The sequence below is a fragment of the Peromyscus leucopus genome, unplaced genomic scaffold (genome assembly GCF_004664715.2).
Source record: "Peromyscus leucopus breed LL Stock unplaced genomic scaffold, UCI_PerLeu_2.1 scaffold_1160, whole genome shotgun sequence".
NCBI lineage: Eukaryota > Metazoa > Chordata > Mammalia > Rodentia > Cricetidae > Peromyscus > Peromyscus leucopus.
In genome coordinates this window covers 14,099-33,193 of record NW_023504293.1, presented here as the reverse complement: position 1 = coordinate 33,193, position 19,095 = coordinate 14,099, and positions in this window count along the sequence as shown.

Below are 19,095 nucleotides of genomic sequence, written 5' to 3'. Positions count from 1 at the left end.
ACACATACTACAGAGAATCCCTATGAATGTAATCAATATGGTAAAACCTTTGCATGTTACAAAAGTCTTCAAATGCATCAAAGAACACGTACTGGAAAGAAACCCTATGAATGTAATCAGTGTGATAAAACCTTTGCACAATTCAATCTTCTTCAAATGCATCAAAGAACACACACCGGAGAGAAACCTTTGAATGTAATCAGTGTGGTAAAGCCTTTGCATATGTCAGTAGTCTTAATGTGCATAAAAGAACACATACCGGAGAGAAACCCTATAAATGTAATCACTGTGATAAAGCCTTTGCACGACACAGTCATCTTCAAAGGCATCAAAGAAAACATCCTGGCGTGAAACCCTATGGATGTAAGCGGTGTGGTGAAGCCTTTGAATTTCACAGTCATCTTCAAATGCATAAAAGAACACATACTGGAGAGATAAGCTATGAATGTAATGCATGTGGTAAAACCTTTGTATGCCCAAGTCATCTTCAAATACATCAAAGAATACATACTGGAGAGAAACCCTATGAATGTAATGAGTGTGGTAAAGCCTTTGCATCTCGTGGTCATCTTCAGACACATAAAAGAGTCCATACTGGAGAAAAACCCTATGAGTGTGATCAGTGTGGTAAAGCCTATGCATATGTCAATGCTCTTCAGATTCATAAAGAATACATACTGGAGAGAAACCTTATGAATGTAATCAATGTGATAAAACCTTTGCATGTCACAAAAGTCTTCAAATGCATCAAAGAACACATACTGGAGAAAAACCCTATGAATGTAATCAATGTGATAAAGCCTTTGCATGTCACAAAGGTCTTCAAATGCATCAAAGAACACATACTGGAGAGAACCCTATGAATGTAATCAGTGTGATAAAGCCTTTGCCTATATGAGTGCTCTTAAAATGCATGAAAGAACACATACTGGAGAGAAACCCTATAAATGTAATCAGTGTGGTAAAGCCTTTGCACAATTCAGTACTCATCAAACACATGAAAGAACACATACTGGAGAACCCTATGAATGTAATCAGTGTGATAAAGCCTTTGCACAACACAGTCATCTTCAAAGGCATAAACGAACACATACTGGAGAGAAACCATATGAATGTAAACAGTGTGGTAAAGCCTTTGCATGTATGAGTAATCTTCAAAATCATGAGAAAAAATCATGCAAAAAAATCCTATAAATATAGTCATAGTGGTAAAGTTTTGCACTTTATATAGGAGTAAATCTTTCTATGTGCAATCAATCTGTTAAAGCCTTTCCATATTACAGTAGTCTTCAGCTATCTGAAAAAGATGCTGAGGGCATCTCATTATAAAGTATTTGGTAAGATCTTTATCCAACACACTTATAAATTAGTTACACAGGAGTGTGTATTCTGTAGAAAATATTTGGCAGTGTTAACAATCTGTGCAATAATTATGGTGTCCTTTTTTATATTGTTTGCACTAGCAAACTCATGGAAAAAATAAATTTATGTTTTTTTATGAAGGCTTATGTATAGGGTGAAAAGGGCCAGTCACACAAACACACTGACCATGAAAATAGAGCTAGTGAAAGACACACTCTTTGACCCTGAAATCAATTCCAAAACCATACTCTGACCCTGAAACTAGAGTCAAAGAAACACACTTTGTCCCTGAATCAAGACTCAGTGATAGAAACACCCTAACCCTGAAACCAAACCAAAATGTTAAAAGTGGCCAGTGAAAGAAATACACTTTGGACCTGAAACCAGAGACAAAGAAACATACTCTACCCTTGACCAACTAAGCACAAAACCAACCATTCCCTGAGCTTGATACCAACCAATCGCTGAGCATGAAATCCAGCCAATCTTTGAGCTTGTTCAAGCTCTGTGCCTATTCAGTTGTCAGCTACCTTTTACCACCCTGGCAGAGGCAGTCACTCTCTTAAATTTCTTCCTCCCAAATAAATCTGTTAAATAAGTTTTGGGTGAAGACCTTTCACTGGAGCAGATCAGAAACTCAGTATTGCATTGGAGCAGAGAAACAATGGACACCTCTGTTAGAAAATTCCCTTAAAGGAGCAAAGCAGAAGTAACAACTTTTCACCAGAGACTGCTGCATTTCTGCAGCAGTTTCCCCTTTACTTGAATGAAGCAAGAAGTAACATTTTAGCCTGGAACTTAGATGAAATAATACCTTTCTCCTCACAGCAGTAGGTATCAGGATATTCTTTCCTTCACAGCTGTAGGTATAGCCTGACTTCCAAAAGTCAGGGTACCTTTCTCTTTAGAGCTAAAGGTATTCAGGAGACCTTCCTTGCACAGCTGTAGATATTAGCATGATTCTGATAGTCAGAGTACCTTTTCCTCTAGAGCTTTAACACTTGAACTATGAATTTAAACAATAACATAACCCTTTTAGATTCTGTAGTTCTCTTCAATTACATGAAATAACTAATTCACGTGTGTAAACTTTTATGAATTTGTATTGGCTCCTTTTTCATTGTGATATAACTTATAAATGAGTTTAATTTGGTTTCTTTCCAGAAGGATACAGGAATACCATAAAAGTGGCATGGCAATAAGTGTCAGACATGGCAGCTAAAGCAGGAAGCTAAGAACTCACATCCTAACCTGCAGCATGAAGCAGAATGGGAACTGGAAATAATGTGTGGATATAAATTCACAAAGCCTTTCCCCAGTGACATATTTCCTTTAGCAGCACAACATCTCCTGAATACTCCCAAATGAAACCACCAACTTAGAAGGATTGATTTCTCAGACTTAATGCCTAAATGTTGCTCTTTGTTATATGAACCAATTCATGGTGAAGAAGAACTTTGTAAGTAAGCCATTAGATGCCTCAACCACTTGTGTTACAGGAATGAATGCTTCCAAAAGAAAAGCATTCATGAATAAAAAAATGGTTTGTTTAAGAGTTGTTTTAATTGTAATTATGTGATGTCAGTGTGTGTTGTGTGGGTATGGGAATTTGCATGCTTGTTCCTGAGAACTTAAACCTTGGGTCATCTTCTAGTAGGAAATCCCGGGAGTTGTCAAAAATCAGACCTTGGTCCTAAGAATGAACATATCTCAACTGCCCAGCCATGTCTCTAGTAATGTAAATATTTCAGTCTACTTATGTCATTTTGAAGTCAGGAAATAGGGAGAAACTCATATAATAGAAAACCCCTATTCATGTAAACGATTTGGACATCACAGTTGTTTTTAGCTTCAAGATAATAAATCATGTTTCATTTATTTTTCATTGTAGCCTTGAAGGAAGTAAGTTACCATGTTCACACAAGACTGGTGTTTTTCTGCTGCAATGTACTGAATGGTTCATCATCTAAGTGTTCTATTGTTTATTTAAATATCAGGCAGTGTTTGATTACACTTTTCAAGTAATGATGTCTGTGAAATGATGGTGGTTGTTGTTCCTGGCTTTTTTTCATATTTTTACAAATTCCCTTGAGATTTTGTTGTTTGTTATTCAGCTTGGCTTGGATGTCAGTAATGATTCAGGGATATTCTGAACTCATGCTCTTCATATGTCCACCTCCTGAGTACTAGTACAAGAGTAGATGATGTACTCTCAACATGTGCTGTTTTTGTCAACACATTTTAACAATGCTAATATTAAAATGCTTAATAGAAAGGAATATAAGAAACATTATATGCCTCATGTGTGTCTTCAAAGCAGTATTTTCATTTATCTGGTAAAAAATACATAAAAGTAGGATAATCAGCAATCAACTTTATCTCATACTAAGCTTGATGTTTTATAGATATATACACATATTTTATATATATGTATACATACACACACACACACACATATATATATATATACATACATATATGCGCATAATACACATAATTCGGTCTTCCTTGCTTCTCCATGTCCCCATTAGTTAACCACTTGGCATTTCATCTTCAAGTACTGCCTTCTATGGGAATTATCCAGAGATGTAATATAATGGCACTAAGATTTATTTTGTAACAAACATTTATGGTGTATGTCTAATGTAATTATGGGTTAGTAGACCCATGGCAGATATGAGGAGATAGAACACAGCTTTTTGGTTTCTACTTTTTGTCCTCATAATATGGTAATCAAGATCAGGTTTCCAGCCACAGACCATTTTCACTGAGCCATCTCACTGTTGCTCAAATAAGATTAGTAGAAATATTACAACAGTAAACTATTGTCTTTTCAGATTGTAAACTTATTTTCATGCAAGGTTAAAGAAAAAAAAAAACAATTTTTATAATAAATCCCCTTTGCATATAAAATATTTATATGACCATACATTTTCTAATTTGTTTATTCTGAGGAATAAACATTTGTTTATAACACTTTCTCAGAATCACAATTGAATGCCAGAGAATTCCCTGATTCATTAAAGTTTGTAGCTACTAACCTGATGACCTGAGTTCTATTTCTGAGAAACCCATATTACTTCTACAAGTTTTTCTATTATTTTTACACTTGGGCAGTGGCATATGCACACTCTTATATCAGCACATACATAAATATTTTTTAAACCTGAATAAGTGCCATTAAGGTCACTTGCATCCAAATGACTCCCTAGGTTTCATCACTAGAACTCACATAGGGGAAGTAGAAAATAGACAATTGTAAGTTGTCCTTTCACTGCTACATACACATCATAGCACATGTGTACATACAGACACAGTTCAAAACATTTTAAAGGATGAAATTTAAAATGTATAAAATAACTCAATTATTGAGAACATATGAAATGATTTGTCCATTTAAATTAGAATTTCAGGAAATATTACTGTTCATCAAAACAGTGATGGTCCCTTTTTAAATCTATTTTATCCATTTATTTTCTGATTCAATGATAGGTCATTTAAAAACACATACCTCAGCTGGACTTGGATCCAGCATGGCTGTAATCCCAGCACTTGAAAGATTGTTTGGAACTGATCTCTGTGAGTTTTGAGGCCAGCTTGGTCCTCATAATGAATTCTGGGACAGCCGTGGCAATGTAGACATATCTGTCTCGAGAAATTCCAAAAAGAAAAAGCTTATTTCAAATTAGGGAACTTTTCCCAATATAATATGGCTGGATTCTGATTGGTTTCAACAAAATCTTTTGTTATCTTTAATCACATTAAGAGAACTGTGTTGACAATGAAAATAAGAAGCAATATAGAGTCCATTCACAGAGGTATAGAAATCCATTGAATCCTCAGACAACATCTAGAAAGGGCTTTCCTTACCTTTAAGTGATTGGAGACTGAAGGAGCAGTGAGACATCATCTTTAGCATTCTAAAGAAGATAATGTCTGATCCCCGTGACTGTAGGTACAGACCGTTGTGAGCTGTCTTGTGGGTGCTTGGTGCTAGTAATCAAAGTCAGGCCCTGTGTATGAGCAGCCAGTTTTCTAATTTCTGAGCCTTCTAATCTGCCCCATGAACATATATTAATAGCAGTAAGTGAATGGCTGCTCTAAGTTCATCTTTACCTCAGCCCTGATGACCCAGAAGAAATAGAATTTTCTGATCCCAAATCTGAGGGAGAGCATCTCCAACTGTTTCCCCCAGAGTACTCTTGAGGAGGGAGAAGTGACAAATATGTAGATAGAAATATAGAGGAAAGAGACAATTAGAAACACAGGATAGATTGGGGGGCCTGGGTCAAAACCCACCAGACATTCTGTCTCTTCTAAATGGTTTTTAAAAGGAATGCTAAGGGGTGAAGCAAAAGATTTCCCCCCAGTACAACCAAGTACAGACCATCCCAAACACCTAGTAACCATGCATGTATTCAAGCCATCCCCTAATGCAGCCCTTTGTGTGTATAGCAAGTTCAGGTCTCACTAGGAAGCTTTTGTGGGTTCCCATAGGTCCCCCCTCTTATTTTTTAAAGAGCCCCTCAGGGCCCATCAGATAGACTGAGTTCTGTCTTGGGTCATTCTTCATGATTAATTCTTCCATTACCCACCATTGAGATATGCTTTCCATGAAGTGTACTCTGTCTTAGGCTGGAAGCTATCAAGAGAAAGTTGCCCATCCCTGACTCTGAGCCTCTGGCAGGAAGGAGTACTGAGCATTACTCAGCTCTGTCCCAGGTTCCTATTGAGCTGACAACTATCCACAGCAATCTCCATAGCTGTCATACTTCCCACTACAGGAGAAGAGGATGATAAAGGACATATCTTTTTGGACTGGGTCTTAAGATGTCTGTAAAAAGCCTTAGCTCTGCCAAGCCCCTTTTAAATCAATAAAGTCTTGATGGAAACTGTATCAGATAAATTACATTAAACAAAATTTTTAGCTTTTTCCAAATTGTGGTTCATTAACATCAACATAATTCTAGTATAAACCTTACTAAACAGATTTACAACTAGCATGACTATTTACTATATGTATTTACACTTCTTACAACTTATATCACTATAGATATTTACATTTTACAAACTTACATTAAACACAATTCAACATTTACACTCATATTCAACATACAGTTATTTATACTTCTTACAAACTTATGTTCATAAGAAAACTCTATAGGGCTACCTTAGCAAATATCCAGAAGAGATTTTCTTAATATTTAGTAGAGATTTCTTAGCTAAACTATTCACAAGACAAGAAGTATGCAAATCATTTCTATAGGTCAGAGTTTATAGTAAAGTTTAGAATTTATACTCAGCTTCGATATTCTGAAAAGCTCTCCTGACAGTTGAAAACAAGAGCCTATTTTGGTCAATGGCTGTCCCTCAACCTTGCAATTTAGTGAGTGCTATTGCTAAACAGTACTTTATGCATTCCAGATCTTTTACAAAATCTCTATTAAGAGCTATCAGTTGCAGCAAACTCAAAAAGAAAGAAAGGAGAATGAGGAGAAAACTTCCTTAAAGAACATTCTGTTTCTGAATTGATCAGCTGGCAACTCCACAGCAGTCAGTTTCCCATCAGGAGAAGATAATTGTCTAAGTTGGAGTGGGGTTCCAGATCTGCAGCTTTCAGCAGATTCCCCTGTGTACCAAAAACATTGCTGAAACTTCAATCCCAAACTCCTCAGCAGTCTGGGGGCCTCCTTATTCTCCTACTATCCACAGACTGCACGATGGAACCTCAGTATCAGGAACATTGGTTTAAGCTGCTTTTCACCCCAGTTCCTCTACAGGAGTGTGATTAGAGCTGACATTTCTCACTCATCACTGAACTCTCAGACAGTTTCCCCCTTCTTAATTTTTTAAAGCTATATTTGCCATGAGTTCTTTAACAATGCTGATGTTCCTGGTAGATTTTTATTAGCCAAATATTTCTGGCAAGGTCATTCACCAAATTGCTGCTGTTCAAAGGAGCCAAGAACGTAGATGTTTCTTGAAACACATCCTTCATTAGCTTACTTTGAGGAGGAACATATTCATGATTTAGTATTTTCACTTCATTCATTAGTTTCTCAACCCTGATGTGACTTTTACTACTAGCTGTGATATACTCTGACCATGAGTTATTTAACTCAGACTGTAGTTTTTTATTTAAAATAACATTAACAGCCATTCATTTTTATTGGTACGAAGTAATAAACTCATTTTATAAGGCTAGCATTAATATAACATGAGTTATTGCTTAAATTGTAGTATTAACTATACAGATTAAAGCTGACCAAATATTACATATTATGTGTATATATGGTCTCTTCTTGCACCTTGTTTTCCTATCATTCATATATATTATATGTGTGTGTATGTGCAGCACAAACTCCTTAACAGCTTTCATGAGTGTTAAAATAATTCTAAGTTATGAGCACATGTAAATACATATATACCTGTAAATACACACACACACACACACACACACACACACACACACACAGAGAGAGAGAGAGAGAGAGAGAGAGAAGAGAGAGAGAGAGAGATTGCTTGTGGCTGTTTTACAGGCCTTCTCTAGATGAAAGATCCTATTATTGGTATGCATTTGATGCTAGCATAAATATCCTAAGAGCCTTTCTATGGTTTATGTTCACTGGGACACATAAACAAATATAATCTGTTTACCCAAGCTAGGACACTGATGACAGAGCAGAGAACTATCCCATCTAAGCATCATTTTTTGAGCCAGTGACTATATTGGCATTATTTATAGTAACATAAGTGAGCTGTGACTCACAGGAGCCCCTTACAGAAATGCCCATATACTATTCAGGATGGTTCATGAAGCTAGCATTCTTGGAACTCCTTGCCACATTTGGAGGCAGCTATTTCACCTAGTCTCCTCTCCATAGCAATGTTACCACTTACTTAACCTTGTACAGATGCCTTGCGACTCTCATAACTTTCAGAAACTAGTAAGATTTTTAAGCTTCCTGACAGAAGAACTCCTCTTCTCTCCATGAGAGGATGCATCATTTTAGAGGAAACAGCTATGTAGCATGCCATCCAAACAGATGCTCAGTCACAAGCAGAACCTTAAGGATTAATTGGCTTGCTGAAATGCACTGCAGAGTAGGATCTTCATAAGTTGCAAATGTTACCCTTTGAAAGGCAGAATTATAAATACTCTGAGAAGTCCTGCATCCAAATAATCAGGCTTGTAAGAAGTGATACAAAAACCAGTTGTTCCTGTTCTCCTTAAGAAATATGCCCAAACTCTTAAATTAATCATAACTAAAAGGGCTGATGTACTGCTTAGGAAGTGCATGTTTTGTAACAGAATTTAAGGTGATCTGAGGGTTCATAAACAGATACATTTGGATTATATTTTGTAAAAGTCTTTAATCAATTTTAGTACATACAAAAGAAAATCTAGTTTAATGTTTGAAAACAATTCTTTTCTTTATTTGTTAAATCTGTGTTCATATAAAAAATAACCATAAAGACTACATAAGTAAATAAATGTTTTTAAAAATTAAAAATTCTGAATGTTACTACTCAAATAATACCATTATTAAATCATTATATTTCACCAATGCTAGTAATTATTTACACTTGTCATTTAGGATTTTCTGTCAGTATATTACAAGATAAATATTTTTGGTGTTCTAGAACTTATTGTCTATTATGCTTCTCATTTGTGAAATGCACGCTTAACATATTGATAACATGTCTACAAGATATCATACTGAGGCCACAATGCATTCACAAACATGTAAGAGAGAAGTCAATACATGATAAGAATGCACTGAGTGATTTTCTTTCAAAATAGAACTATCCTCTAACCCTCAACAGATGCAGTCAGCTGATGACATTAACAATGACCCATCTGGATCTGATTCTCATATGGAGGTGAGATCATACTCTGCCAGTCATTTGTGGTGTAAATGAGGTCTCACCGTTTGACTCAAAGTATCTTCTTCGTGATGATGAAATACTGTCAGAAATGTATTGTAGCTATATCTGGTGTCTTGTTCTTATCACTGAGAGGAGACAAAAGCATGCCGACCATTCAAGACCATCCTGTGCTACACAGAGAGGTCAAAACTAGCCTGTCTTACATGAAGTCATTGTCTCAAAAAAGAAAAAAAAGCAAATTACATGGTGTATGTGTTGGGGCTGGGTTCCATGTGAAATTCCTTATTGTGTCTAGTCTCCACTTGCTATAAAAAGAGGCTTGTTTGAGGAGGGATGGTAGCTGTACTTACCTGTTGGTAGAATAAGAGTTAGAATGTAGTTAAGGATTATGCTGGCCAAGCAAAGAGGCAGTGTGGTGATTTTCCTAAGCTTCATGACTTCACTAGTTTCAGGAAACTTTGAAAGATTTCTTATATCAGGTATAATTCCCCACTTTTTGAATGGACTTTAAATCCACTTAGACAGTGCCTGCATCTATGGCTCAAGGAGCATTATAGAGGAGGGAAACAAAAATGTGGTAAGAGTCAGTGTAGCGATAACACCTGTGCTACTACCACCCATTCACCATGTCCCAGCGAGGATCTCTGGATCAAAAACAGAGACAAAGATAGTGGTCACTCACCTCAGCAGAATGCCGAATGTCATTTATTGAAAGAGGATGAAACCTTAAATACAGGCTTACAGCACAATGGGAGAACCCCAGAGGGCAGAAGTTCACTACTGATGTTTTACAATCTTGCATCTAAGCTGTTAACATCTATTATTCAGGATACACAGAAAAGGATCTTCCCTTAAGCATTCAGGAGCGTGGGAACAGCAGGGAATTAGCATAGGGAGGACATCTGGTCAAGGTTGGCAAGCAGGTAACAGCTACCCAAATTGGGAGGAGGCCAGGGCCCTACAGGTCCCCCCTTTTTACTAAAAAAATGAGCTTCTGACTTAGGTTGTGTGGGACATCAGCAGGTCACCTTACCCATGATGGAGACACCTGCCCAGGCCACACAGGTGCTCTGTCTTAGGTTGGTGAGTGCCCCCAAGCATTACCCATCTCTGAATACTCATTATCATACAGGCTCAATCACTGAGCTGTGGAGTTAACTGCTGCCAAAGATCTCAAAGTGGCACTGGGCTTGCAATCTGTGTGACACAGAAAAGACCAACAGAAGTCCTAACCCACACATAGCTGGGAGCTAAAGGCAATTGAGCCATTCCCTTCCTTTGAGCCTTATGCAAATTGGAGTCCTCATAAGATGGTATCCCAAAGCAAATGGAACTTGAGTTTTATAAATTTCAAAGCAATCGAAAGTATATAACTATTGAATTAAATTTTCATGCCCAATAGAATGAAAGATAATTAACTGTGGTTAATTAATGTGGCTACTTTGCTGCCAGGGTCTCCATTGTGCTAGCTGTAGTAACCAATTATGATATAGCAATCCCAGAAACAGTAGCAAAATGGCCATCACTGCATATAGCAGCAACAAGGCAGCAGCGATGTTAATTCTCTTCTGGAGCATGTGAGCATCACAGCATGGACACAACTCCAGGAACCGAAACACCAAGGCCCATATTTCTTGATCCCAGCATGACTTAAGCTGGCAGCTCTGCAAAAGAACAACCAAGAACCATAAAGAAAAAACAGACAGCACACAAGGAATAAACTAATAGTCTCAATAATGGCTACATTCAGCTCACAAATTTTAAGTATCTTCATTGAGGCTCAATGAATTCAGGAGCCAATAAATGTTGCACAGAGCCACTCCTGAAAAGTAGGTACTACACCAGCTTGAAGAGGTTGCAAAATGTGAAAAGCTTAGCTGACATGCTACTGTTAACAAATGGAGGTCAGTGACCTTCAGGGTTATCCTTAATCTCCAAGGTGTCTGGGTGACACGTTCTCAAACATGCTTGAAGAGCAGTTACCATACATCACCTTCTGAGAATCAGCTGCATGGCTACAGTTCTAGGCTTACAATAATGTTTGCCAAGCTAGCCATATTGGCTCTCAATCCCCATTGGCATCAGAAGGGAGAGTTTTTCATAAAGGCCCAATAGGTCTGCCATGTTGGGATTCAGCAGCAGCCACAGGGTGTACACAGTGCTGAGGAACCCAAGAGGAACCTCATTGTTCTGTGGAAAGACACAAACAGATCCCTGGGCCCACACCAACACCGGATCAGGTCATCTCCAAGTGCCAGTAGAAAGATCCTTCCCTCACACCAGAGGATGATTTGCAACAGGAGCCCTCCAGTGCTTATCTGCAACAGATACTCCAGCAGAATCCACCAATAAAAAAATTTAAAATATATAAAACAAGGGAAAGAATAGAATGTGGAGAGGAGAGATGAGCCCCTAGCTCCCCCTTTTTACTTTAGCAATATAAGTTTTTAGGTACGATGCAGCATCCTACTATAGCCTGTGCTTGAGGATTAAGATATACCAGTCTTATTAATGATAGAAAAATCTTGGCAGAATTTTGAAAATCCCATACTGCTGTAGGCGGGACCATTATCAGTCTATGCATTTTGACACACTCATGTAAGCAAAAGCATGAAGACAATGATTCTTTACATTTTTAACCTTTTTCCATGAATGGGCAGAACCAAAAATTAGAGAGGAATATGTATCAATAGACACATGGACATATTGTAATTTTCCAAAGGAAGGCACGAGTGTGACATCCATTTGCCACACATGATTAGGTAAAAGTCCTTGGGGATTAACTCTCAAATGAGGAACAGGTAAAAATTCAGCAAATACGACATGATTTAACAATCTGGATGACTTGTTCCTGGGTTATGTCCGTATGATGACGAAGAGATCCAGCATTAAGATGATAATGTTGAAGCAACTGAGTAGCCTTTTCAAAGGCAGAACAAACTAATGTGACAGCCATATGAGTTACCTTCGCTTAGAGGTCCAGGCAATTGAGTATGAGCTCTAATATGGCCCACATAAACGTTATGTGAGCGGGACCATCATATAAGTCCTTGCAACTTGCAACAAATATTCATGAATGGGAGAAATGGATGGTATGTAGGCTGCTGTCTCCAAAGGCATAACTGCATGTGCCACATATTGGCTATCAGTATAAATGTTTAGAAGCTCATCAGAAAACATCTGTAATGCAAGCAACAGTGTCTGTACCTCCACCATCTGGGCAGAAGTGCCCTGGACTTTCAAAACTACCACAGCAAAACCACGTGAAGTGCCATGAGTAAATACCACATGGGCCTGAGGGATAGGAGTCACTGTACTATCTTTGGAAATACAACAGATGCAATTAAAAAAATTACACACATCATTAGAGGGGTAGTGAGTATCAAACTGACCCTGCATGGAGCATGTCAATATGGCCCAATCATTATCATTAGCTTGCAACCATGCTATTTAAGACTGGGTGTATGGAGTCATCACAATATCTGGCCCCTTACCAAGAGTTTGAACACTAATCTTGATTCCCTTAAATATAATCTGAGCAATAGCCTATGGATAAGGACTAATGGTTTTGCTGGAGAAGCTGGGAATGTACCCATAGAATTGGACCTGTGTGCCAAAACACTCCAGTAGGTGAATGAGAAAAACAAAATATCAAATACAATAAGGGAGAAGAAAGATCTCTATGTTGCACATGAGCCTGCTCCAGGGCTCTTGCACACACACTGGGCTGTATGCCCTTCAGCTGTTAATTTACAGGGAGATAAAGGGTCAGGGTTGCCCTTTAAGATATCATACAATGGATGAAGTTGACCTGTTGGAATCTTTAAAGTGGACCGAAGCCATTGACTATCTCCCAGAAAGGTTTGGAAATCATTAAGTGTGTGTAGTTGATCCATACACAGAATAATCTTTTATGGATGTATGCCTGTGTGTAACAATTCATGACCTAAATAATGATAGGGAAAGGATACCTGTACCTTTTCTGGGGCTATTTGTAAATTAGCCAGACAAAGAACCTCTTGTAATTTAGAAAAGGCATCAAAAACAAGTTTTTTTAATCTTTAGCAGCCAATTAAATATCAGTCAATCACAATTAAAATGTAATATTTAGGATTGCCACGGGGGCAGGCAAGCCAAGCTGTGTTGCTCCCATGAGAAGCATGATTTTTATTTACAGCTCTAAGATCTTATAATAGCCTCCATTTTCCTGACTTCTTGTAGAGGCCAGTGGGGATCTCAAGATTCTTGAAATTATAGATGTCCAGCACCAGAATCCAGTAATATTTCAATCTCAATACCATATAATTTTGTTTTTAATTTAGGCTGTTTATCATTGATAACTGTTTGTCAAAACACCTTTTCTCCTGTACTTCCAAAGCCTCCAGTTCTACATATAGGCACCATTTTGTATTTAAAATATGAAAGCAATAATAATTGAACAATTCTATCATCAGCTTCTATTTCCATGGTCCTTTACATATGCCAATTATAAAAGCATTAAATACAATCTCTATAGGATTTGAAGAGGTAACTTTAGGTAAAAAAGAGGATCTTTTTTTTATAGATTTCAAGTAACACATTAATGTAAATCACCAATTATTAACAATGTGGACAATTTACCTGTATTTTATTTATTGGAAAAAATAATTTTTGTAACCTCTTTATTAGCAAGAGATTTTTTTATGGGTTTTATCTTAGCAACACTATTTAATAGCTAACAACCCAATCCATTTCAGGTTTATATTTCTATAGACTCTGCAAGAATTTCTAAAGCAACTTAAAAGAGCAGAACCAAAGTTCCAGTAATGATCAACAGATAAGAGCATACCTAATATATAGTTCAAAATTATGAATTCTGTTCCTTTAGCTTATCTACATGAGAATCAAACATTCATCCAAATATTTATTAAGACAATCAAAAGAAAGAACATCCTTTAAACAATGAATGATTAATATCCCTGGAAATTCAAACAGCATTGACTTAGCATTCCATGTCCTGACCAAAACCATTTTTCACCAGAAGTTGGGCTTATTTAAACTTAGCACCTATCCCTCTCCCAGCCTCTGCTTGCTTGCCTGCCTGCGAATCTGTTTCCTTTGTCGGCTTCATGGCTACACCTCCTGCCTTGGCGTACCTGCCCGCCCACTGACCCAGGCCATCTCAAGCCCCATGAACATGCACTGCCATTTACACTTTTTACTCCCATGAAGGGACTGCCTGATAATGAGTTATTTCCCATAAGAAAAAACAGAAAAACATTTCCCACGAAGGGATCCTACATATTGAATTATTCCCACTCTGAGGGAAAAAGAAAACATTTAAACCAAAATTAAAAACAAACAGACAAAACTTTAAGCTCTGGCCTTGCTTGTTTGTTCAGTCAGCAGCATTGAGGCCTACCTGCTGACTCTTTGTAATTCAGATGCTGCTGCTCTGTGCTGGCAGGCAGAAAGAGCTCAGAATTTTAGCTATCCTGAAAAATTTTAAATTGGAAAGAGCCTTTCCTCCTCCATTACCACTGGGAAGAGGCTTTTCTCTTTCCTTCATCCTTCCTCTACAGGGACCTAAAAATCTTTGGGCCTAGTTTCAAAAATTTCCCCCTTTTACCGGGAAAATCCTTTTTTCTTGATTAAATTTTTTCCCTTTTCTAACGGGAAATTTCCTTTTCTTCCCTCTTCTCTATTGGAAGATTTCTTTTTTTTTTCATGAAATCTTTAGCTGTCTTGCCCTATCTTAACTTCAGTGCTCCTCCTGCTTCAGCAGTCCAATTAACTGACTGTGAGCTAGCTGCACCATTTCAATTCACCCTTATCCTTTCTTTTTTTTCTTTAAATTGCTGGCCAGCCTTACCTTTGGGTTTCCATCAGCAACGTCCTTCTTTCTCGGTTCTCGGTAAAACCTCCATTTATATCGATAATGCCTGCGCTACCACCATCCGTTCACCATGTCTAGTGAGGGGCTATGGATTAAAAAAACAGAGACAAAGACAGTGGGTCACTTGCCTCAGCAGAATGCCAAATGTCGTTTATTAAAAGAGGAAGGAAACCTTAAATACAGGCTTACAGCACAATGGGAGAACCCCAGAGGGGAAGTTCGCTACTGATGTTTACAATCTTGCATCTAAGCTGTTAATGCCCAATATGCAGGATACACAAACAAGGAACTTCCCTTAAGCATTCAGAGGGTGGAAACTGGCAGGGAATTAGCCTAGGGAGGACATCTGGTCAAGGTTGGTAGGCAGACAACAGCTTACTCAATATGGGAGGAGGCCAGGGCCCTATAAGTCAGAATACTGGGAAGTCTAGTTGCAAATAGTCTCTCCTAGAATGTATACATAAAGACCAGGCAATGGCAAGATCAATGGATATGTTAGCACGGAAGAAGAAAATTCTTTGGGGTCCCCCCAAGCTAAGAACTATTGTCAACTTACAATTGCTAGGAAAAGGATAATTTACCTCTCCCAGGGAACAGTCTCCTTCTTGGTTGTCCAGTGCAGATGGTCAGCTCTGAAACAATTTACACAAAACTGACTCAGCAGGTTGAGTCATACACACACACAACACACACACACACACACAAAGTAAAAATTTCAAGAATAAAATTAGTATATTAAAAAGTTAAAAAGTAGTAAAATTAAAAATAACCTGCATTTTTCAACATGGCTCTCTCCCCCATCCCTGCTTCCTACTCCATTATATCATTTGTACTTTGTCCTATTTCCACATGCCTTCCTTTCACATAATGAAACACTCTAATACTCTAGTTTTGAACCCATCTGCATCTACAAAGTCAGGAACTATTGAGCATGACTTGTCTAATCAAGTGCCACCTGGTTCTGGGGTTGACTCTCTCTTTCAATCTAGACTTGATCAGGCAGGAAGAAAGACACTAAGTGTATTTAAAAAATGTCTCTGTTGTTAGAAGAACATTCACTCATTGATTTGGAAGAATTTTTCAAAGGCTGAGCAGTTTTGTACTTTTCAGTAATAAAGCTTTTAAAACTGGAGCAGTGCATCCAAGGAAAATCTAACCAGCTGGTTACTATTAGGCTGCATCAGTGCCCTCAGTGGGATAATGAAAAACTGAAGGCAATTAAAAAATGATGAAAATTAAGTATGAAAGACAGAGGAAAATTTTTATTGATAACTGTGCTTGACCAAGATAATTGGATGCTAAACTGAAGGGTTAATGGAGTTAAAATTTTCAAAGGAAGTATCAGCTGAGGAGATCTTATGTCTATGGATAAACATGTATATAGAAATTATTACAAAGGTTTTAAGTACCTAAACTCACTTGAGTCCAGGAGCCTGATCTAGAGGAAAAGGATCTTGGTCTAGATGGCAGCAGTCCTCAACCTATGGTCACAAACTCTTTCAGGTGAAATGATCTTTTCACAGTGGTTGCATATCAGATATTTACATTACAATAATAATAATAATATCAAAATTACAGTTATGAAATAGCAGCAAACTTAGTTGCTTTACAAATGGAGAATGTATGCCATATGATAATATAGCTTCTTTAGATCTCCTTAAATCTAACATTTCTACTGGAGTCCAATTAGCTTATACATGCCCTAGACCAGATAGTTCCTGGAAGGTTACTGGATTAAGTTTGTTGTTTTGAAAACAGGCTATCTTCTCTGTAACCAATATAATTCAATCTTGAAATAATTGCCTTTAAATTCTTCTGCCTAGGTTGAATTTCTCTATAATTCATTTTAAACAGTTTTCTAAAGTCAAACCTGAGTTAGGTTCAACTTTAAGTTTCTCCTGTCTGGGTCTGAATTTCTTTATGATTCATTTTAACAGTTTTTTCTAAAGCTGTTATCTTGGCACTAAAATTGACCAACCTTCTTAATGCTAAAAAAAAATGATCAAACAAATAATATTCATAGTTGATGTTACATACATCCCATCAACATTAATTATCCTCTCATTTAATTGTTCCATTTTAAGACTCTAATGTGCTATCAAACACAGACCAAATTTCCACAGTAAAAATGTTTCCCATTTTTTTAATGTAGGAAAAATTTTCTCTTTTAACTAATTTCACCCTTTAAGTTATCCTAATTGACTTACCAAATCTGTCAAATGTGTAGAGCAGTAGAAGTCCAAGGAATTTCAAAGCAGTTACCTAATGTGGTGGCAGTCTAGAGAAAGGAATCCAGAGAAAACCCACCACTCACTAGAGGAAGAAGAGCTAAAAAAGTCTGGCCACATGCTCAAGTCTGAGCCTTATAAACCAGGCGTGAGCCAGGGGTTCTGTAAGCCCCAAGCAGTCTGGCCATGTGCAGCTCCAGCAGCATGCAGCTCCAGCAGAGTGCACGCTGGCCGTGTGCTCCAGCCAAGCTGGGGCTGCAAAGACCACAGGCAAGTGGCTTTTTTTTGTGAATTCCTGCCCCACTATTTGGACATCAAATGCAGACAAATTTTAAAACTGTCTTATTAAATAAAAAGCATGGAGCCAAATATAGGGATGAAAACTGTAGATGTAACCAAATGTCTTATTAAATAAGAAACACAGAACCAATGCAAAGAAGAAAGCCAAGAGATCAGAGCTAAGAGCCTTACTGCCTGCTGTAGCTCTCTCTTAAGCCAAGAGACCTCTCTGAAAGGGCCTACTTCCTGTGTGTTTGTCTTATATAGTCTTTCTGTTCTGCCTTCTCATTGGTTGTAAACCCAAACACATGACTGTCCTCATCACTGCCTGTTGTACAGCCTCCTGGTCTTCTATAGTGTTAAGATTAAAGTGTGTGTCTCCAATGCTGGCTGTATCCTTGACCACACAGAGATCTACCTAGCTCTTCTACCAAGTGCTGGGATTAAAGGCATGTGCCACGAATGCCCAGCTCTGCTATGGCTTGCTATTAGCTCTGACCCCAAGCAACTTTAATATTAACATACAATAAAATCACATTTCAGTACGAATAAAATACCACATTTCCCCTTTTCTATTTTAATAAAAAGAAAAACAGCAAAAGGTTATAACTAACAAAAGAAAACTATATACAAACTACAATAACTATATACAATATATACAAGTAATAAATACTTAAACAATGTCTAGTCCATTTGTATTTGACAAATTCAGAGAAGATAATTTCATTATCTATCCTATTTGTAAGTCAAAATGTATCTAATTCTTCTCTATCCGAATTAATCTTCAACTATAAATACTAATCTTCAACTATAACTAACTAATCTTCAACTCCTCAGAGACCCAAGAAGGAAATAATATTAGCTAACAAAAATGAAAACAGGAAATGCATGCAAGCAACTTCCAAAAATTTGAGAGTTGACAGAAAGAGTCAGCTGACCTGAGGTTTCTTTGCGGTGTTGGGGCATCATTTTCAGCCTATAAGCTTAGCGTATCTAACAGACTCATTTGTGAAGTGGGATACACAAGATCAACAGGTCAACCTCACATTGGGTGAGAGAGCAGTCCATGTACCAAAACACCTGAATTCACTAGTGTCATATCATGATTCAGGATTTTAAAATTCTGGAAATTGTTGACGGTTTTTTAATTCAGCTGTCCATTCTTCTTGGCTGTGTATATATGGCTTCATCTCAGCATCCCCTTCTTCTCCACATCTCTATTAAATGCAGTCTACTATTGAGAGGCGTGAGCTTAGTTACTCTTCAAGAATAACTGTTTCAGCTGCTGTTCATTGCACATCGGAAGTCACTGGCCCACTGCCTGTTCAGCTGCCTTGGAAGAAAAGGGCACTGTACCTTTTTCCGGATTGTAAAGGCCACTTCAGGGATGGTGCCATATTGTCCTGGCCTCAAAATGCCTTTTGGTAAAGCCATAACCACACTTGTTTTGGCAACAATCAG